Source organism: Myxocyprinus asiaticus, chromosome 20 (assembly GCF_019703515.2).
Source record: "Myxocyprinus asiaticus isolate MX2 ecotype Aquarium Trade chromosome 20, UBuf_Myxa_2, whole genome shotgun sequence".
In the NCBI taxonomy this organism is placed as follows: Eukaryota; Metazoa; Chordata; class Actinopteri; order Cypriniformes; family Catostomidae; genus Myxocyprinus; species Myxocyprinus asiaticus.
This window is the reverse complement of record NC_059363.1, coordinates 33,321,669-33,345,807: the sequence shown is the minus strand read 5'-3', so window position 1 is coordinate 33,345,807 and position 24,139 is coordinate 33,321,669. Positions and strand designations below refer to the sequence as shown.

The 24,139-nt window shown below is 38.6% G+C and overlaps 1 protein-coding gene across 1 annotated transcript in view; it reads left to right on the top strand.

Moving 5' to 3' along the window:
• The window catches only part of LOC127411315 (exocyst complex component 5-like), a 327,593-nt gene that overhangs the window by 58,034 nt on the left and 245,420 nt on the right, over positions 1-24,139 (top strand). The window lies entirely within an intron of this gene.

The window sequence follows — 24,139 nt, the reverse complement described above, 5'->3', positions numbered from 1 at the left end:
ATGAGAAGCTTAACTTCTTGCTACCGTGCTACCTTTATGAAATGTGACACATTTCTCTTGTGTAAACACTCTAATTAATTGTTTATTGTTTATTAATTGTTATTACCCTTTGTCAAAGCACAGCTCTTTCTAAAAAAATATAATTTTACTATTGTTTCATTGTGTCTCACTTTCAACTTTGTTATAGGTGCTAAGTGTAAATGGCCAAGAATATTTTTGAAGTTTGAAATTTCCAAAACCTACAGTATATGGTAAACATAATATGCTCAAAGTATCTCTTTCTTTTATATTACATTATTTATATTCTACTCCATTTGCACCATGGCACAGTTTTGGGGCATATTTATTCCTCTATTCTCTTTTGGAGTTACAGAGACAAATGTCACTGTATGCATGACTATTTTGTCAACCTTTTGGATTTTGTTTACTTTTGGATATTTATTTTATTATTATTATTTGTCTCTCCAGCATTAGCAGGCCAGTGAAGTTAGTGAGTCAGCGCTATAGTATAACCAGGGCCTTTTTTAATGCTTTATTTTGGACTTGTTCCAGAGCTTTTAAGAATACTACTTCCCTCCACATCTCCCATACATAACTACTGTTGCCACACACATGTCTGGTTCTTCATATTTAGAGCATTTTCAGAATTGTTGGGGGGAGGTGGCGCCTGTGTCAGCTTTATTATTTTTCAGTGACTTTACTGCTTTCATACCAACATGAATGTTATGTTTCTACCACTGTCTTGGACTAACTATGTTCCAAGTGATATTTTCACTATCATGGCTAGTTAACACTATATTCCAGTTTTTCCTGCTTGATGCTCAAGTTGTGCGAATGCAGTCTGAATTGAATGTGATGATATAAAATTAGCGCGTGCCGGGAAATACCGCAAAAACAACATGTCTTTCTATTGCATTGTGCCGGGCTGAATGATCCATCGATATAAAATCGAAATCAAGATATGACCATTGTACTACTGCAATCAGAATTAGCGCGTGTCGCAAAATACCGCAAAAACAACATGTCTTTCTATTGCATTGTGCTGGGCTGAATGATCCATTCGAAATAAAATCAAAATCAAGATATGACCTTGTGTGAATATTAAACCGCAAAGGGCTGTGATGTGATTTAATCAAACAGTCTGCATGCGATGCTCATGCTCATGCACTCAAGCTCTGTTCTGAGTGAGCACACGTGAGGCTGTTCTGTGCTTGCTCCACAAATTTGATCTCATGTACAGAATAACTGACGTGTTTCATTGGTTTCAGTTTGGTAACGTGCGCTGACCGTATTATATGTACAGCTTTCCAAATTCACTTTAATTGTTCACTACATGTTCCTATATCAATCTTAAACAACCCTATGACATCAGGTTTATGTGGACAGAAGAGGAGGTGAGATCATATAGAAGGTTTCACCAGATCCACATCTGCGTGAATAAATCATCTCTTCCACGTCTCTCTCTCCCTCTCTCCCTTGTACAGCTTTCAGCTGCTCATTCAACACTTGAGCATGTGCAGTGAGGACGCGAATACTTACTGAATTAAGATGTTACAGATTCGACATGCGAATGTCATTGTACCGCGTCTCTGTAAGCGAGTGATGCATTAAAACTACCGCTCTTGTTTATAATCAACAAAGCTGTCAACACTGCAAGTGTGCAACTTTGGAGCGACTAATTTTGCCGCCTTTCTTACCATGGCGCTCCATCATAAAAATACAGCAACAAGAAATGCAGAAATGAAATGCCTTGTGTGCAACCAGAACTACTCAGCTGCTGGATGAAAAGAAACACTTAAACACCTATTAGGCTACATCTCATCTCCCAGTTTTAATAAATATGTAATATAAACAATAATGATAGTAATATTAATGCTATAATATTAATAATACATAAAATGATATTTTTATCAGACTATCTTTTATATTCATATTATATAAGCAAGGTTCTCTCGGGGGCCTGGGTAGCTCAGCAAGTAAAGACGCTGACTACCACACCTGGAGTTGCAAGTTCAAATCCAGGGCATGCTGAGTGACTCCAGTCAGGCTTCCTAAGCAACCAATTGGCACGGTTGCTAGGATGGGTAGAGTCACATTGGGTTAACCTCCTCGTGGTCACGATAATGTGGTTCTCGCTCTCAGGGGGGCACGTGGTGGGTTGTGCATGGATGCCGTGGAGATTCGTCCTCTGCCACCCGGATTGAGGTGAGTCACTATGCCACCATGAGGACTTAAAGCGCATTGGGAATTGGACATGCCAGATTGGGGAGAAAATCAGGATTTCATTTGTGAAAATTATCATTTTTAACGTAACTGTTGAGTATTGACTTGTACTCTTAAAGTGATAGTTCACTCAAAAATGAAATTTCTGTAATCACTTACCTTCGTGTTGTTGCAAACCTGTATGACTTTCTTTCTTCTGTGAAACTTAAAAGGAGATGTTAAGGAGAATGTTAGTTTCAGTCGACATTCACTTTTATTGTACGGAAAGTAAAATGCAGGTACAGTGAATGGTGACTGAGACATGCTGCCTTACATCTCCTTTTGTGTTCTATGAAAGAGGCAAATTCATCCAGACTTGAGGTTGAATAATGACAGAAATGTCATTTTTGGGTGAACTGCCCTTTAACTACCTGTTAAAGTATTGGTTTAAGGTATCTGGGTTGGCAGAGCAATTCCCCTCACTGCAAGAGCTGAATTCTGTAGGAAACACTGCTATATTCCAGTGTAAACTTGGCTGTTCAGTCTAAATGGTCAACAGAGGTTATTCTGCAATACATTTCAGCTGTTTTATTTTTTATTTTTATCACTAAGTTCAACAAGATTCAAATACTGATTTAGTGGCATTAAATGAGCAACCTAAATCTGTAACTAAATACAGTATATTATATTATTAATGCTTTAGTACATTTTTACATTTTTAATCTATTATAAATACTTTTTTACAAAGTAATAACATGTCTGTCTTTCTTAGTCTACATTAGAAGAACATGTGCACACCTTAAACAGATACAAATAGAATTTTCCTACCATAGTTTGTCTTTCTGATAAGTATTCCTGCCAGAAGAAGTTGCAGAGTAAAACAACAGACATCTTTTTTTTACTACATTTGAAATAAACATCCTCAAAAAAGTGTTTAAATCTCACATGGCTCAAACAGCTTCCTTGTGGTCACAGTGATGTCTCTCAACTATGTCTGCCCACCCGCAGAACGTAGGTGTTGTTAAATGAGTGGAACATTTGGATGGGGGAGAGAGTGTGTGTGAGTCTCTGTAGTCCACAGCAGTGTAAACCCATTATGCTTCCTTATTCCATAAGATTTTTGTGGTGTCAATGTAGTGATGGTGGTCTGCCAACAAATCATCCATTTCACATGCAACATGTTGGTTTGAAAACATTTCAGCACCCTCCAATGTAAATAGTTACATGTACTGAGGCACAAATATACAAGATGGCAGCATGTGCATACATCCACCCATGTTTATACATATGCCAGATATCCACTGGGGGGACACAGGGAAACACTAACATACCTTTACTATGTCTTTAATTGACTGCCAATCAGGAGTGGTGAAGCACAGAGGCTTTTCTAGTGTCAGTGAATATAGATAGCCTTTTATTGATTCATCGGGTGCTTTAAGTTAGTTTAGAAGATAGCAGGCTGTGATTAGGCTGAAATAGGTGCTAGTTTTGCCAAAGTTTGTTAGGTTCATGGTATTGTGCCTTAATAAAGAAGTTTAGCAAAAATGCAAATGTCCTGGCTCATGACTTAAAGTTGGCAAATTCCACGAGCACATCTGTATATTAGTCTTGGTTTTCAGGGTTTTTATCTGGATGGAAGAGCTCAACACAGTTTCCCGTAACTCACCAAGACAAAGCATTTTGATCTTTTGCACACAGCCACAATCGTGAGTCATGGGCACTTTTCTTGCATGCCTGCACATACACAGCAAGACAGTGCATGGGTACTGAATTGAGTTACTATTTGATGTTATTGATTCTGTAGAAAGACCGGTCTCATAAATTTATACATATATTACATAATGTTCAAATATATGTTTATTTTAGCATCAACTTGTTACAAAGCACTGATAGTATTTACATCACTACATTATGATAAAAACTTTCGAGGTTTTAGTGAAAACATTCACAGCTTAAGCCCTGGTAGCCCACCAATAGCGCCGCCCATGGCAAAGTATATCCTGTAATCCATAAGTGGGTTGTGTTTAGAAAGGACTCTATGAGCTCTATTAATTATGCTAAGTAAAGCTTGGTTTTTAAGTTATGTTTTATTATAGATGGTCAAAATGGAGGCAGTGTACACAGCATACATACTTTTTGGCACTAAAATTAAGCAGGATTAAGTGGGTAAGGAGGTGAGTTTTGTTTGTGGGCAGGTTTAAGTGGTTTACGAGGACTTTTTTTTTTAGGTTACAAACTGGTAATTACAAGGGCATTATGCTATAAATGTGGTTTATGAGGACATTTCTAGTGTCCCCATAATTTAAATCTCTTAAAAAACATACTAAACTATGTTTTATTGAAAATTTAAAAATGCAGAAAGTTTTTTGTGAGGGTTAGGTTTAAGGGTAGGGTTAGGGTTAGGGGATAGAATCTATAGTTTGTACATTATAAAAATCATTATGTCTATGGAGAGTCCTCATAATGATAGCTTCACCAACATATGTGTGTGTGTGTGTGTGTGTGTGTGTGTGTGTGTGCGTGCGTGCATGCAGGTCATGTGACAATTGCTAATTGTGTGACCAGCTCCAGGCAATATAATACCACATGCACAGAAATTTACTTATTTGAAATCATTAAATGTGTACAATTAATGGTGCCTTAAATTACTGATTTATCAATTATTGTTGTCTTTTCAAAAATGGCTAAAGACTTTGAAGTTAGTACAATAATATGACCATTTTATGATATTTCAAAATGCTGTTAAATCAATTAACTGTTTTAATCAAATATGAAAAATACATCATATAGTAATTGTTACCCAATAACACATTTCTAAAAAGTGTTACAATCAGTACTTTTTCATTAACTCTAACCTCCACATTAGGCTGAAACTTGAACCTTTGCACAGTGTAATAGTGTTTAGTTTTATAGTGTCTTTTCACTGGCCATAGTTTTTAACATTTCAAGAATGTTTTTTTCCAAGCCAATTTGATAACACATCACTGAAATCCCATGTTATAACTGAAGCATGAACAATTATTCCCACTTTAATTAACAGTCAAGTTCCGGAACACTAGAAATCAATTTGGTTTCTGTTGATTTGTGTTGCTTTGTAAAATGTTTTCTGTTTCAGTGTTTTTCTATGATCCGTAAGCCCTGTTAAGAAATGGAAAATTTTTTGGTGTGTGTTAGTGTTATAGAAAAAGAGCAATAGAGGGGAAGACACACACAGATAGATAGACAGACAGAGAGAGAGAGAGAGAGAGTGAGAGAGAGAACGAGAAACAGAGAGAATGTGATTCCTGTAACTGTGGGTGGTATGAGGAGTAGGCTACATAATCTGCTGTGCCTCACTACACCCTAAACAAGGATTAGACACCATGGCCAGGCCTCATGACTGCCCCGCTGCTATAGCACACACACAGACCACATTTGTGTTTGCGTCAACTTCTAATCCATATTAAATAAATTTACACAGCCTTAACAAGGCTTTTGGTCAACTGAATGTAATGGCACCCCTAACTTATTCAAGTAGGCAGTATACATTAATGCTGAGGTAATTGTCTAGAAAATGTATTCACACGTTTACTGAAGGTGTATTATGTAATATCGATTTTTTTTTATAAATAGCCCCACAGCAAAAACACATTTAAGATGTGAATGTGTTGCATATTTGATGTATTGTAAGGTGCTTGTAAGAGATGAATGTGTAGATTGATAGACTGACTGACTGACTGACAGGCAGGCTGGCTGGCTGGCTGACTGACTGATTGATTGATTTGCAGTTATTTGCTTTTGACAATACTGTAATTCTTGATAAGATGTTGAAAACTCCATAGATTTTGTCAATAGACTGTTAACAACGACAGACCGAAAAAAAAATTCTGCAGACATTTGATGCATTCCCATAAAATTGCTCGTGTTGAGTCATCAGCTTAAGTCCAAGTCATAAGTAATTGTGACAAAATTAAAGTGAAGTCTCAAATATTCAAATATAGTAAAGTAATAAGTCTTCAAAATTGTGATTTGAGTCTGACTAGCTTCCATATATGTGACAGATGTATACATAGATTGATTTCATCCAGGGGAAAATGAGTTAAATTAATGCACTACTTTTCCAAGCATAGTTAGTAACATGTAATGGGACAATGAATTGCTTTTGCTGCTGGTATCCAAACCATGGTAAGAGGTACAGTCCTGACAGGAAAAAAAAAGTTCCAGAGCAACTGTATCTCCTGGAAGAGTGAAATCCTCCCCATGAGAGCTATTTGTCAGGGTGTCTGCCTACTCTCTTTGCCATCACTGTTTAGTGTAAATATTCATGAGGATTTGAGCAGTATAAATAGCTGAGGTGTCCACACTGCCACAATGCTTTCTATCTATGCAGAGAAAAAGACGGCTTAATGGGATTATTATGAGGCACATTACATCACCAATGCCCAATTAAAAATCTCCAAAAGAGGAGAGGCGGAAGCTTACGCTGGTAAACCTTGAACAGTGTGCTTTTAAAGTTGCAAGCAAAGACAATTTGTGACTGTGAAGTTAGCCTCTCTGAAAAGATGTACTGGAGTGTGCTCAAACCAGTGACACTATTAGAACCCCCTTGAGACAATAAACAAGGACAACCAAGGTCACTCTTTTTAAGTAGTGTAAGGGGTGACCTAGGGGACTCTGGTGTCACTATGTTAATATACAATTTATAGCTTTTTCCTTAATCGCAATTGAATAAATATGCCTTTACAATGTTTATTTGATGAAGTTGTTGATGATGTTAAGATTTTTAAGTTCTGAATGGGTGGAGAATAACTGAAGCAGGCCAGATTTTTTAGATAAACAAGGTGAAGGCATGCTGTGTGGGTATACGTAATGTCAAGTTAATGGGTTTTGTAGGGGAGTTCGACGAACACCTAGAATGTTCGACACACTTCTAAGAACATGTCATGGATGCCTGCAACTTGTGTTATAAACAAATACAGGTGCAATGGCAGGTGGGTAGGTGTGAAAAAGATGGGAGCAGAGATGTAGAACAGCAATCTCACGATGATACAAACTCTGATAGCGAGTGGGGGATTGGGCTCAGTTTGTTCATAGGAGACGAAAGCAAAGATGGGGGAAAAGAGACAGAAGGAAATACTGGAGGACAAAAGTCAGCAGGCAATATCAGCAGGCAGCCCCTGAGGACTGGAAGGACCCTGAGCTCCCAGGCCTCCCCTCACTGGGTGCTGGTCCAGATGCAGATGTGGGAAAGGAAGAGACAATTGGGCCGGGCAGCATGGTGGGCATGAAGGGAGGAAAATGGGGAGAGAAAGAGAGAGGGGGAACAAGTACCATCCCCGCCGCTTTTTATCGCAGCCATTGATCGTGGCATGTGTGCATTGATCCAAGTCGACCATCTGCTAGAGTTAGATAAGCATGTGATGGTCTGGGCATTGAACTGTCACTCAGAGAGATAAAGAGAGAGGGAGAAAGTGAAAGACGGGAAAGAGAGATGGAGAGCGAGAGAGACGGCGAGAGATTAAGCAGAGCAATAGTGAGACAGCGAGAGAGAATGTAAGAGATGGAGGAATAAAGAGATATGGTAGAGTAAACGAGAAAGGAGAGGAGTGATGATGATGGGGAGGGAAGGAGGGAGGGATGGGGGATTGCTTCTGCTGCAGGGAATTACAGAGGCAGGATTAGCCTCTTCACTCCCAGGAAACTGAATTTTAAACGGCTGTCTCCTGGCTCTTTCCCTTTTCTCTCACTCTCTCTTATGCTAACCCTACCCCCACTGTGCCTTTTTCTCTCTTTTTCAACTGTACCTCATCAGATCTGTTAGAGTATGGATGTCCCAAGTGGAAGAGCCAATAAGAGCATATTTACCCTGGAGGTCCACTGAGTCATCCAAATACCCTCAGACCTCTCTGTCAACCTCCCAGACTCATATCTCATCAACTGTTCTTCCCATGTTCTTTTCCTCTGTCTATTATGGGAGTTGAGTATCATTGGTGTTATGAACCACACTTTCTACTTGGCCTACCATTGTTCTTCAATCTTCTCTAATCACTCCACAACCACACACTGTGTCCTTGAATAGAAAAACAAACATAACTTTCTTACATATTTTTGTTTAGAAATTGGACAACTGATTCATTGAAATGGACAACACCAGACTCCATAAATGTGAATTACAAACCTGGCCTGCAACCACTATAGATCAGGGGGATACATTCATAGATTGAAGGGGATATGCCCTGTACAATATTCAGAACAGTGCTCACCCAATAAGGGTTTTTCAATGGCCAATTCTTAAATAATTTGATATACCCCAGTCCTGAATATTTGGCTTTATTACAAACTGTGTTAACTTTCTTTGAGTTCACCTTCAGTAAGATCTCCTTTGCTAAAATAGAGATACCTCCAGTTGTAGTAAATTAAATATTTTTTATCTATGTCTATCTATATTTTATTTCAGAACATTCTGGTTAAATTCTTTTGTCACAGATATTGTTAAAAAGACCTATTAGGGTAAAGACCCTAATACCTCTATAGATGACGTGATATTTTTTGGAAAGTTGGAGAGTTTCTATGATTTTTAGGAAGTTCCCCTCTTTACCCTTGTTTTGGAGTCTTCATTAGGACATGAATAATAATGTAATGAGGGAGTCCTATGGCATCCCTGTTGCCAAGGAGCCCACAAAATAGCAATAACAGCTTTCTGAGGGACACAAGGTATTCTGCCACCGAAACCTTTATCGTTCTCCGCCCTCTGTCCTTCCATCTTACACTCCATTCTCTCTGTTGTGGCAACTTTTTACTTCACTTCATTTTCCTCTTTAGAATGTGCACATTGGGGTCTGACTCCCAGTTAGGACTGTGCCATTGTCGAGGTATTTGGTGGGGGGGGGGTTCCATTGGGTATGGGGAGGATTAGCGAGGCCGGTTGGATCATTTTACAGCCACCAACCCCCTCCCGAACAGGCCCACGGACAATGGGGATTAAACTTCTCTTATTCTTCCACCCAAATCTACGGGATGACAAAGACGGTATTCCTCTGGGCCTTTTAACACCGGACTGCACAGCTGAAGTTACGTTCGGGGGTGGCCAGGGACTGCAAGAGGGGGTGTCGGGGGCGCTTGGAGAAAATTAATCCTATGGAATTTTCTCCTTCACCTCTCCTTCTCCTGCTCATTGCAAATGGAGCTTTGTGGCCCCTCTCTGCTATCTTGCTCCACCAATCACAATGAACAAATACACAAACGTAAGTTGGTGAAAGGGGTACAGGAAGGATAACACTGATAGCCTTGCTTCTTGTTTAACACCCTCTAAAGAGAAACCAGCGGACGCCAAGCCAGAACGCTTTGAGTAAAGCCTGATAAAGATCTACGTGAGCTAGTGTGGCAGTATGGGTCGAGGTGTCAATAAGCTCGTTTGGCAGTTGACAGTGATAGCTTTAATTAAGTTTCTTATACACCAGTCTCCCGCTGGACATCCACTTAGTTTAATCACCATATGTCATTCAGAGGCAGCCTACACGCGTAATAGCCTTTTGAGTGCCTCTCACATCACTTCCACACCATTGCAGCTCATTCCAACTGTATTTGTGCAGGACTGGAAGTGCTGCAGCGACCTCTGCGTGTACTACAGGTGCAATGGGACAGCCCTCCACATTTCTCCTAATCTATGAGGACTATTTGGAGCATAAGTCCTTGACCCAAGGACAGGCCTGGCAATACAAGGCTGATTTGCAACTGGCACATTTTTCAGAATGGGCACCATATTAATTCTAAAATTAGTGTACTAAAAACCATTTTTTTAATTTCTCAATCTAATGTCAGTTGACACTGTACATGCCAGAAAAGACAATCATAGACCAGCATGAAGTACCATGTCCAGTCTCTTGCTTTGTATCTGCATAAACACCCTGTTTTTAAACCACTGCTAATATTTGGTCTCAGAGGGCCAATTGTCATAGTAACAAGAGTTCCCACACTGACTGACTTTGGAATCCCTTTGGACCACTATGTTGTTGTCTCTAAGTCCATCCCCAGTTGTTCAATGTCACTTCATTAACATGTAATGATAAGTGGTAAATGCTGTGTTGTTTTGCTGGGGTGGTGGATGTTGGCCTTAAACAACAAATGACAACCTTTCACATACAATACCAGCTAAAGGATTTGCCTCATAAAAATGCATCTTTTGCTTACTAGGGTGAGGATATGCAAAATATTTGCACATTAACTTGTTCCTTTCACCATAGCCTCTCTCGCAACCCTCCCCTATCTCTCAGTTCCTCTCTCTCACTCCCACTCTTAAACATGCATGTATGCTCCCTCCCTCCCTCGCTTGTCCTCTCTCCGCAGTAAATAAAGATTAAATGAGTGTTCTAAAAACGCACACTGGTCACCAGAAGATAATTGTTTCAGCTTTGTTTACTGTGCGTGAGTGTTTTCTCTCTCTCTTCTCTCCTCCCCCACTTATTTTTTCATTTTTTTTTCATTGTGCACCGTAATTAAAATTCTTTTATTTTCAAAGAAGTTTGACAAGAAGAAGCTAAATTGCCTTTTTTGTGTTTATGTTGCTGTCATTAGCCTACTGTCTTATTTCAGGAAGAATGAGAAAGGACAAAAAGAGGTAGAGGGAAAGAACGAGACTCTGAATGTCCTTGGGAAAGACGGGAATATCCACTTAATAGCTCGTGTTTATTCTGTTCATGCAGTCCTTTCACCAATCTCTCCTCTATTTCAACACATTTCTCCTGTCTTTTTAGAAAAGATCAACTCAAAGTCATTTCGTCTCAAGGGTTTGGGCTTCTTCAGATGTGCTGAAATTAGAAATCTGCTCATTGTTGCATTGTTGATGATCTTAACTAACACTATATAGAATATTTGAGACTGATAGACCTAGACGCATAGTGTAGGACATGGATGTAATCATTCTCTAATGGGCCTATGAAACCTGCCACTCTTAATTATGCATATCAGCTAGAAACATAATAAATATACATTTCCGGAGCTGGTGAGGATGCTTCCATAGATGCTCCATAATCAACCTCCCTTTCCGGTCTATCCAGTTTTCCAGACACTGCATTCAGATACCAAACAGGGAGCTTATTATTAAAAAGGTGACAATGAGATTTTGAGCTAAAATTTGCCACATGCCTCCTTTGCAACCCATGCACGATCAAGGCCATCTGACACCAGCTGACTGTAAATTGCCACTAGAGGCCAGATGCCAGCAGACTCGTGCTATGCAACCACCGCAGATATGGAACATTCATATTCAGGGTGCAGTGACAAGAAATTAGACAAACAGGTGAGAAATGAGATTCTGCTATTCAGTGGAAGTACAACCAGTTTCTTATAAAACAGTTCCAGTTCCCTTTTTTGTTTATACATTTCAAGAGCTCAGCAAGTGTGTTAAGGTTTGTGATGTGCAAAACTACAGTACATTCAGTATTTTTTCAAGATGGTTTGTCTGGATGATTAGTCAACTAATAAATATAAAGAAAGCCTTGGATAATCAGGCTGGTTTCTGACTTTCTGACCGTGATGAGATGCATTTCTTAGGAGGCAAGTACTAGACCATACCTGCCAACACTCCCGATTTTACCGGGTATCTCCTGGTTTTCCACCCCATTTCCGCTGTACTCCCGATTTACAATTTCTTGTGATAAACTCACGATTTTCTGCATCCACACTTCACTCATATTGGATCATCCCTTATTTAAATATGAAATGATGCGTCCCGTATCAAATCAATACAAGACGTGATTTTTTCCGAAAGCTGGTCAGATGGCGTCACAGCGAAATCGTTCCAGATCGTTGATTTAACGTTTATATAAGTTGAAAATTTGTATACAATAGGTAAGGGGTCGTCTGAAAAGTCCACACATTGAGTTGAAAACATGCTAATACTGTGGAGGGTATTGTAAGGGATTGTCTGAAAAGTCCACATATTGTGCTAAAACTGGATTTTTTTTTTTATTGAAAAACAGAAAGTTCAATATAAATGTTCAATAAGATGTACAAAATTACACAGATCCAACAATGCATGAATACAGTCACTGACTCATAAAGACAAGTACAGGTGAAGGAAAAAATTATATTTTTATAATATAAAAATGTTAAAACATAAAAAGTACATATAAACCAACACAGATGTATACTTAGATAAGATAAAAAAGATAGGTAATCGAAGAAAACTTTTTTAGAAGTCATGGGTCAGAAAAGTTCTCAGCATATAAGAAAGGATATACACTTTTCATTATTAATAACTCAAAAAGCATTTATTGCTAAAACTGTGAAGGATGTGGTAAGGGACTATCTGAATATATGGTCAATTTCTTGGTATTATTTATCTTCAATGTAGTATTACTGACCGGTACTGTTGCTCCCTATACGTATATTACGCAGTCTGTGTGGTGCACCTACGGGGGCATCAAAAAACTCCACCGGCTGCCGTTCCTCACACCACGACACCATCCCCCCACCACCCACCCCCCGGAAGAAAAATCTCCCTATTTTTCACAATCCGATGTTGGCAGGTATGTACTAAATGCATTCTTGGAACACAATACAGAGCTTTTGAGACGTTGTTGAAAGTTGGACTTTTTTAACTTGACACACAAGGCAAAGTGTGTTGATTGTTGGATGACTAGTCGACCATCATGACCCATCTTTAGTTCATTACAACAAATTAGAGACATTACAAGGATGTCATTACTTTAATTTCAGAGCATTGGCCTAGTGGTTAGTTCACATGACACATTGAACAGTGCTGCTCATGTTGGGAATGTGAGATTAAATTTGGCTTGCAACAATTTCTGATCCCGTTCCAACCTATTATCCCCATCATTTCACATCATCTCTTTACTAAACTATAAATAAAAAAATGGCATAAAAAAAGATGTCTTGTATTTCTGCACCGTAAACTTTGAATATAAACCGTACAAAGACATTTGTGCACATACTCTTCCATTTCGATCAAGCTCTTTCTCTGATTTGTTTATTCAGGCACTTATAATTGAATCTCAGGTTAACATTTTTTCTTGCAGCTACACTTGACTCGGTCAAAAACAACAATTATAGAGATCCAATGTTTTTTTTACATGGCTCTTCACATTGATTAGGCAATGTGCTGTCAGGAGAAATGCACTGGATTCTAAATGACAGACATTTGCATTAAATAAGGAGCATGAGGCACTGGGGACCTCGCCTGCCCGAACACATCATATTGGAACAAGAAGTAAATCTCACAGTGCTGTGGGTTTCACTCATGTTTTTTTTTAAATATTGAACAAAGTGTGATTCGAAAATGTTCTCATCACCCTTTCCATATCACATAAATCCTTTTCTTATTTATTTGTTTAAAACATGAATATACAGTATGTTTTAACACTTATTTTCGTTCTTATGTTATCTGTAGATAACCAGTAATATTGCTAGATAGAATTTTTTAATTGACAAAGTAATATATTATTATGTTGCTTGAAAAGACACTGCAGTTAAGCATAGAATTAGCTGGAATAAAAATACATATTGTATTGCACATTCCTGTTCTTGAGCTCATGCATGAATCATTTAACTAGTAGCATGGCGCTAGCTATGTAAAAGTCAAAAGAAATGTATATGTATATAAAAGAAATGTATGCTATATGTTAAATGCACTGGATAAAAGTCACCTGGATAAAAGTATCAGCCACATGCATAAATGTTAGTGATGCACTGAAATTTTGCTAAAAGAGTTAAAAAAGGCAGAAAATATTGGCCATAAATCTAAACAGAAACCGTTACTTTAAATTCCGGAACAAAAACACTTGCATGGAGAAAAAGCATTGTTCATGTCAACATTTAAGTCCACATCCCCACAAGTGAAGGGATCGCACTCTGTTTTATAATGAAATATGTAGTTAAAAAAAAAAAAAAAGGTTTTGGTGCATCCCTAATTATAACATTTAAAATGTAATTATTCCAAAAAAGTGTAATTTAAAATGATAATTTTCAGTTTTCGGCCCAGTGTGACCAGTATTGTCTATTTTGGTTTTGGCAGAGAATGTCCATTGCTGTGCATCACTAATCAATGTATGGCTTGTATCACCTGAAAGAAAAAAAAAAAAAAAAAAAAAAATCTATTTATTTTTATATAGTATTTCCAGAACAATTATAAAGGAGAAAGAGAGCACAAGAGAGAGATGGAGAAAGCAAAGAGACTCTAGATGTCCAAATGCGTAATCATAAACATTCGCAAATCAGCAGAACCTGGCCAGCATTGCTTTGCTTAATGGCACAAAACCACAAATAACACAATATTTATATGCTGATAAAAGTAGAGCAACAAAATCAGATAGTTATTGACGCACTGGAAGCTTATGTCAGTGGTTCCCAACCTTTTATCCTTGAAGCCCCCCTTACTAACTTGAATATACACACTATATACTGTATGTTTGAGCTGTCAAAATTAACACGTCAAAGCATGCAGTTCATTGAAAACGTTTAAAGCGGAAATTTTACTGTATCGCGAATAACAGATTTCCCGATTTTAAATTTAATTTAGCTCCGTGTGAGTTCTGAACACTGGTTGGAATAGGGCGGAACATTTGCGATGTGTCCTCCCGGGGTCATTACACTGACGCACACTCCACCACACACAACAGTGGTTCCATGTCAGTGATCAAGTGATGGTGAAAGGACCTCTTAACCATATATTCTGGTTCAAAACAAACCCAGATTGGACCTGTGAAAAGCTGCATTCACATGACTCGCTGGAGTAAAGCATTAGGGTTCCCTTATGACTCAGTACACTTGACATTGCATTGATTAACGCATATGGGGAGTGCCTTCTTACACGACCTAGTTGAAACCTCTCTACAATAACGCCAATATTCTAATATTGGCTATGGTGTTTGAGCCCCGCCTGTTTTGGCGTGAAGGTGTCCGCTATAAAAGCAGGTGCGCAAACACCATTTCCTCAGAATTTCTTCCTTCAAGACAGCGATTCATCTCATGTCTAGAAGCCCTCTACCCTTCGTCGCCGATATACACGAGTCAGCGGGTGGAATCTTCACAGCAACGAGAAGACTCTCCGCTCCCCTGCAGTGACGCTCGCCACTTGACACTTTGCTGGTGAACGGGCCGCTTCAGCATCCTGATTCCCCACAGTGCTTCAGCAGGTGTTGTGTATTCTTACAAAGCAATTGTATATTGTGTGAAATATAAATATACTGTATATATATTTATAAAAATATTTAAAAAAAATTGTTCAGCACATTAAATGCTGTTCTCTTGGGCTAAAGGTCTAAAATAATCAAATAAATGCTTTAAATCAGTGGTTCTCAATTCTGGTCCTGAGGACCCACAGCACTGCACATTTTGTCTGGCTCCCTAATGTGACTGTGACACACTCACTTCAGTTCACTTGCTGATTTGAATCAGGTGTGTTCAATAAGGGAGACATACAAAATGTGCAGTGCTGTGGATTCCCAGGACCATTTTTTATCTCTTAAGCAATATTGAGCTTTGTCAGTTGAGTGGCGTAGTGTGTAAAGCATTGAGCTAGCACTGAAAATGCACCCCAGTCTAGGAGTTCGAATCCCACAGAGGCTGATGTAAAAACTGTGCTTTTGTTGACATTTGAGTCCTCACATTGTGCTTACTGCAACATATCACTTGCTTTATTTTAGCCTGGCCCCAATAATTGCTGCTTGCAACTATATTTTTTATAGTGTATCCTTTCTTTGTCCCACTCTTCATCATTTAACCTTACAAACAGAGGAGCAGAGGCCACAGAGGAAGGAGGGGTAATAAAGGAGGCCTCTAAAAAGTAAAAATACAAACACTTTTTTTATTTTGAGATAAAAGGCCAAAAACTTTTTCTTGCCTCCTCCTGAAGGACTGTCAAACTCAATCAGCGGTGAGGACTGCTGATGGCTGTTCATTGGCCAGACTCTAGTTGTGGACAATAGAGTTTGCTGAGAGCCACGGTGCGCACACACTTACTGCACGGCGCTCACATCCAATCACTGTCCTCTTAGAGCAAGCCTGTCACAGAACAGTGAACAAAACCCCAAAGACACGTATTTACTGCATAAACAGAGTGGCATAAACATTCACCACTTTCACTGAAACCATTGTTAGGCAAAAAAGAGAAAATTATAAAAGAGAAACTGATAGCCATATGGCAAAAACATAGCATAATAGCTAAATAACAACATCAAGGCCACCTGCTATGGTGCTGCTTTTTACTCAGAGCACAAATTAAAATAAATCCCAGAATTATAGACGTCCCACCTCCATAACAAACACAGACGCATATCCACACAGTACACACAAATGAAAACAGACCCATAATATGAGTGGGGTAAAATAGCCTTGAGCCTCAAGCCCTTTGCTCAGAACCCTAAAAAGGCCTTGAATAGACAAGCCTCAAATCACGTTGTCGAACAAATCTGGTATTAAGAAGAGGAAGAGAAGACTTTGCCCCAATTTACCGTCTCTGAAGACTTTAGTTAAGCTAGTTACTCTGGAGCTTAGGTGGAGATGAGGGGGCTATGGTAGTGTGTGTGTGTGTGTGTGTGTGTGTGTGTGTGTGTGTGTGTGTGTGTGTGTGTCTGTGTGTGTGTGTGTGTGTGTGTATATAAATCCCTCTTTGCATTTCAGGGACTGGGAGAAGGGGCTATTGGTCGCCAGACGCCCAGAGTCTAACACTCCTTCAACTTGAACCCCCCTCTTGCCAAGTCTGTGTTTACCCGCACCAAACAATAGGCCTGCTATTGGCAATTAAATGGCATTTGGAGATCCCTGGTGCAAGTTAATGGTATTACTTTTGTGATTCTTTTTCTGAATGGTGTGAGGGATTTTTTTCTGCACCAATAAAACACAGCTCACCGTCTTACCAGCATTACATAGCTTACCTAAGGCTTATGATTCACGGCTGCGTGATTACCGTTTGACTGTTTCTTTAAACTGCATCGTCACTGCTATGGCTGCCGGGCCAGTCTGCTGGATTGCCTCATATAGCCTCATTACCCATTTCATTTGTCTCGCCATGTTGCCTGTTGGTCGCAAGTTGCAGTTAATCTCCAAATTGAAACACATCAACTGTGGTCCAATATGGCACTGCATTGTCAGCTGTATTTATTATTTACTGTTTTCACTTTCACATTTCTCAACACATTCTGTTCTTTTCCTTTTACATATGTGTTCTTTCAAGTTCATAAATTTGGGGTGAAAAGGTGGCAGCAGTTAGATGTGAAATATATTGTAATGTATCGGAAAATATGCCACCTTGGGAATTTCACCCTAGGAAATACAAGCTTATTCTACCCAAAAAAAGCTGCAATGCCAAGACACTTTGTCAAAAGCTACAGCTGAGTAGCACTTTCATGTAATACAACTCTCTGTTCCCAAAAGATTTTCCTGCTCCCAAAAGACTTAAAAAATAAATAAAAGAATGTATATTCTATATGCATTCTTTATACTGTATATATATATATATATATATATATATATATATATATATATATATATATATATATATATATATATGAAGTATATGGCTTCATATTTCATATAAGTCCATGGTCACTTCACTAGTATGTTTTGAAAGTTCACCTGATATATAGAGGTTTTGTGGATTGAGTTGCCTTTTCATCACAAACCCCAAAAAGCAACACTAAGTGAATGGATGGCACAAAAAATGAGCAATTATTTCTTCACTTTTTTACTTCTTCTAATTCTCCTTCTACAATGTCTGCTATTGCTCCCACCCTGCACTCTCACCCTTCTGCCTCTCTGTCCCTCATCACTTGTTTAGTGTGTCTTTTTCTCTCAGACAAGGGGCTTTGAGAGGAATATGAAAAGACAGATTTAAAGGTGAGAGGTGCTGGGGGAAAGGGGAGGGAAAGGGGAGCTGTACTATAATAGCTCTCCCGCTACATTCAGATACTCCGCTTTTTATCAACTGGCAGAGGAGATGGGGGCCAGAGGAGGGGTCTGCCAATATAAAAATCCTCCACAACCAAAGGTCAAGTTTCTGAGGGGAGAGGAATTGAGTAGAGAAGAAAATATCTGACTATGTTTAGCTGCCTAAATGATTTTCACCCAAAAGACATGGCAGTGTAGACCCTCAATATAATGGATATCCTTGCTAACAACTGCAACACAATATTTTATTTTATCATCACTATGCGGTATGGTATGGAATCTAGCTTTATGCATTTCTGATGCAGTGAGCTATTTTTTTTAATTTATTTTTTTGTTTCAAAAAGTGTTAGTATAATTTATTATTCGCCACATTTAGTAGTTACAGTTTATAGTGCTAATAGTTCTAAAGGAGAACATAAAGGAGAACATTTCACTATTTTTATTTTTACAATTTTTATTGATAGTATGGAGAGGATAGGAAACAATGGGTAAAAGAAAGGGGAATAGGATCAAGGAATGAAGCTAGACGCAAGCTAGACTTGAACTCATCTCCAGAATGAGCACCAAAGCTCTTGTCAGAGCATGTGTACAAACAGCTAGGCCACAGCGCTGACAATTGTTTGCTTTTTTTTTTTTTTTGGTCCATTTTTGTTAACAAATCACTTTTTTACTCAACATTTTCTATACTTCTTCGCAATTTTTTTTCCTTTTTTTTTTTTAACAAACCAACAAATTCTGATGTCTGGTATCTGTTAATGGTTACCCCTTAAAACATGGCATCTAAGTTTGACTTGCCAAAAGACAAAAACTGTGCATTTAGAAGCCTGACTAAAGTGCCAGAGGGGATATAACAATCAAAACTGTACACATGTCTAGTTAAAGGAGCCAATTAAGTAATGACATAGTGGGGGAGTCAGGATCAACACTGCCTGAGGAAAACCCATCAGAGACACACTGTACACACACACAGACAGGGCTGTCATAGCCCCGGGCTCTTTCACCTCTCACACATTTAGTGTGTCAATAGCAGCTTAGTTGCATAAACCCTTTTACTGTGTGGCATTAAAGAGAATATTATTATTAGTATTATCACTTTACCAGGTGAATGTACCATTTAAAATCTGGAATGGGCTACTTGCTGCCACAAAATCTTATAATTAATTGTAAATGAGTGAAAATTTATATTTTTTGTGTGCAAGACATAACCACAGAAACACATTTTTAGAATATATCTTATATTCGGACTGTTGTACATTGTTAATTTATCTCATATTTTTTGTGGCCATATTTATTTATTTATTTTTTTGGATAAACTTTTGCCTCTTTTTATAAGAGACAGTACACAGGGGACAGAAAATTATTGAATAGAAAGATGGGATGTCGCAGACTGGATTTAATTTTGCAATGGCCACATGAACACTGTGGCGCAATGTTTGACCCAAAACATGCAATGAGCAAATACGTGAACGTAAACACTTCTACCCAAGCTGGACTTGCCATCTGTGCATGCAAAAATGTCAATGCAATTCAAAATGCAAGGATGCATTGCATTCTCAGCATTATCGCAAGCAGCATTTCAGAGCAGCACTTTGAAGAGAATCTTGCTGAACAACTTAGTTAAACTGTTGACATGTTTATAGCTAGCTGAATAATGTGATTTAATGGCACATTATAATTTTGAAGGCAACACCCTTTCAAGTACTAATGTTTGTTACAGCCACAGTAATGCAAGAATGCATGTGAAGTATGTACAGCCAACATGATCACACAGGAAATCAACATGTTGATTTAGAAAGTTAATGTGCCCTAAAATCAACTCCATACTGCTGAATTGCTGACATGTGGCATGACCCATCAGCAGGCCATCAAGGAATCTGCATGTGCAGAACTATGCAGAAAGCTCTGCAGAAAATTCTGCAGATTTCCATAGATTTGCAATGCATGTCCTTCACAAAAGTTCTACACATCCCTCAACCATGCATCATTGTTTTAAAAAATTTTGGTATACTTTCAGCTACCAATAAGAGTACGGTACTCTTAACTCAATTTAACACATTTTACTATGTTTAAATCCCTTCCTTAGAATTCTGCACATTTACGGAAAAAGTCAGCAGATTCCATCTGGGCCTGCCCATCAGACATTTTTGCATTATTTCAACCGTAGTCACTTTTCCCTCTAGTGCTACTGACAGCATGTTGGGAGAACAACCTCCAACATGGGTTCTGGTCCAATGGGAAGCAGGAAGTAATCACGTCCACATAAACAATGGTGAATGTGATTCGCAGATTGCAGTTTTGCTCTAAAATAAAATGTTTACTCCACTGATGATTTGGTTTAGTGTTTGGGTTACAGAGTAGTGTTAATATAATGTGCATTCTTGTTGACTGTATTAAATAATTTATAATTAAAAATTAAATTGGCTTTTGGTGCCACTCTGTGAACATTTCACCTGGAAAATGAAGCTCACACATGCCCATACATTCAAAAACACTTCCAGCTTTAGGCACTGGGGGGCAGTGATTCGAATTTAGGTAAACACAGACTGATTTCAGCAGCAAACTTTTGACCTACTGTTGCTGAATTCACAGTGTGATCAGTCTGGTAAAATGAGATCGTTGGCCAAGCATTTGCATCTGTGTTTGCATACTTGTGAAGAGTATGTTTCTGATTGCAGTTAGCATGTGTCACTAAAAATTGTGACACATCTGATATCTTTTTATCAGCATCTTGTGCCGTGAACACTGCGCATTTAAGACGTTGTGTTGAGTTAAAAGTAGTTAAAGTTTGAAAAATGCCTCTTTTTTTTTTTTCCTCCCCTTTTCTCCCCAATGCCCAGTTCCCACTACTTAGTAGGTCCTTGTGGTGGTGCGGTTACTCACCGCAATCTAGGTGGCAGAGGACAAGTCTCAGTTGCCTCCACTTCTGAGACAGTGAATCCACACATCTTATCACATGGCTTGTTGTGCATGACACCGTGGAGACTCCCAACATGTGGAGGCTCATTCTACTCTCCGCGATCCATGCACAACTTACCATGCGCCCCATTGAGAGCAAGAACTACTAATCGCAACCACGAGGAGATTACCCCCTGTGACTCTACCCTCCCTAGCAACTGGGCCAATTTGGTTGCTTAGGAGACCTGGCTGGAGTCACTCAGCACACCCTGGATTCAAACTCACGACTCCAGGGGTGGTAGTCAGTGTCAATACTCACTGAGCTACCCAGGCCCCCTGAAAATTGTCTCTTGAGACCCCTCTGTTATGTTTCTCTCCATCTACCGTAGCTGTTTTTGAATGCAAGAGTGAGTGTGTGAGTGGCTCCTAATATATCCTAATATAAAAGGAATGTAAATGTATTATTGGTCTAATTATCTAGCCAGAGGGCTGAATTTAGAAAATGTAATATAATTAATTTACTAGAAAAAAAGGACTGACATTGCATGATGTCAAAATTCGCTCAATGTCTTGACAATACATTTAATGCTAAAAATGGATTCTTTTTATGCATCAAAGAGGTGTTGAATCTCATATTTATCCTTGATTCTGCATAATTTATTTGTGGTTATCCTATCTTAACACACTGTCTGCAGGGCTTTAACTCTGCCAATCACTCCTCCATCTGATATCAAATAAAAACCATAATTTACCATATCAATACAAAACAGATGAAGAAATGTGGTGTAATCCATCTAACACCTCCTTATAGAGTGTACAACTAAAAGATAACAAAATGATCAAGCAATACCACCTTCTCGACACACTGACTCCCAATCAGAACCTAATCCCTGACCCAGGCCCATATCTTGGACTATATTGGAAAATAATATTCCCAGCCTTGCTTGATCCTGCCTCCGATCTCTTCCCCGGGGACTCATCTCCTGCAGCGCTGACATTTAGACCATTTCAGTCCTAGCTATGGTCTTAATTAGCTACACCTCCATCCAATTTCTCTCTTGCGTGAACTTCTTGCTTTCCTCCCTCCCTTTCTCTCATTCTGTCTCTCTCTCTCTAATTAAGCTCGAAATGTTCCTTGGCCGAGGGCCTCTGTGCGGGCAAAAGAGACGGAGGGAATCTGTTGGCCAGGGATTACAACCTTAAGCTAGGACCACATCACAGGCAATCATCTTCCCCACCACCATCACCCCCCTCTAACGTTCACAAGTACCACAGCAGCATTAGCCTATGTTGTCCATTAATTTACTTTGTATATTGAGCAGCCCCTTAACTTGAGTCAAAGAGGATTTCCCACTCTCAGGAAGACACAGTAATGAGACATGTCAGAAGAGGTGATTGCTTTTAGTGTCCGACACAAGCAATTTGCCTTGTGTTTCACATGCCCTTCCACTCCCATTTATGTCCTCCATTTAGCAGATGTTTTTGGATCCATTTCAACTCAAGAGGCAACTGAAATTATAAAGGGCAAAGTCATCTCTGCAGTGGAGATGCTTCTGGAGATGGAATTGACCCTTCAATAAGCCCTGCCTTAAAAGCGCTTCTGACCAATTCTGTCTTAGCAACAGTTGCCCTGCCGTCATTACTCTGACATGCGTTTGCTATTTTCCAATGACAGCCTATGGAAGTAATGTGTATTTGAGTACTTTTAAGAGGGATTTTATAAAAAAAAATAATAATAAATAAATAAATAAATAAAATAAAACAACAACAACAGAAACACATTGTTGCCGGGTCATTTGTAGTGACACGAGTTACCCAGAGAGGATATCCGCAGTGTTTTTCTTTCTTTAAAAAAAGAATAAATAAATCTGCAGAAGAGCATGTAATAGATTAAACTGTATCAGCCCTCATTCCCAAATGAACATGCAACATCTGCAACAACACCTACATTTGCTCCAAAGTAAATTAAAGCTAATAACTGAACGTTAATTCATTAATGTATTGATTCAAGTCATAGTAAATGCGATAGTAAAGAACAGTTCACAGCATTAAAATGAGTGTGTTATGAGATGTTATAAACAGCTCTGTTCACTTACGCTAATGTTATTAGATGTGTAATCGCTATTAAATGAAGTTTTTTCTCTTTTCAAGTGACTGTAATAATCATTTGCCTCACAGTCTCCACAGTTTTTAATCAATTTACTGTGTAATTTAACAATTTATTTTACAAAAAACTTCAGATAAATATGCATTACAATGTCACTCTTCATACCAGCCCACCTAATAATATTATCCATTCCGTTTATGAGAATATTTTGCCAAAAACTGCATCGTTCACGACAATCTCACATTCATTCCAATGTAGAGTTCTGTAGAGCTTGTCAGAGCGAGCAACTGTAACCAAGGGGGGTGGAGCTTAGTGAAGTGTAAATTGCTTAATATAAAGTACTTCTAAAATAAATAAAAAATAGTTTCAGTCCTGAATGCTAATTAATCAATGCAGTGTTCCAGGTGTCCTAAAATGCATAATAGTGTCATAATGCAAAACACCTGTTCAATACATCATTAAATAGAACCCATATCTTATCATTATATCTTTTTTTGCATAGTAGCATTGTTATTCTTGCATAAGTGGCATTTTATAAATTTTCTTAATACCACTGTAATAAATGTTGGTGTCCTTAATACTTTTATAATGTAGCAACCATTTAATTAAAGCAATAGACCTTATTCACAGTAGCGCCATATTTGATTTTCGACAGGAATGAAAGTGAGGCTGTGAGGGATATACAGTACTCACAGTCTCTTCAATGGCATCCAGTGTATAAAGCTGTATAAAGCTCCTACATCATGTCTAATTCTCCACAGCTCGGACATCCCTACCCTTGCTTTACAGCCTCAATGCCATTCCCATCAAAAATTAAAGATGGTGCAACTGTGAATAAAGTGCATATGGCACTCGAAGGCCATGTTATATTGTATATAGCACAGCCTCTTATTTGGCTTAATTATGTATAAAATAAACGCTGTTGAGTGTAATGAAGAAAATCTAAAATGCATCAACTGTTAATCAGCTCATGTTAATAGCTATTGATGAGAGTTTAACTCATCGGATATTTAATATGTGACAATCCAATGCAATTTCCAAAAGGCAATA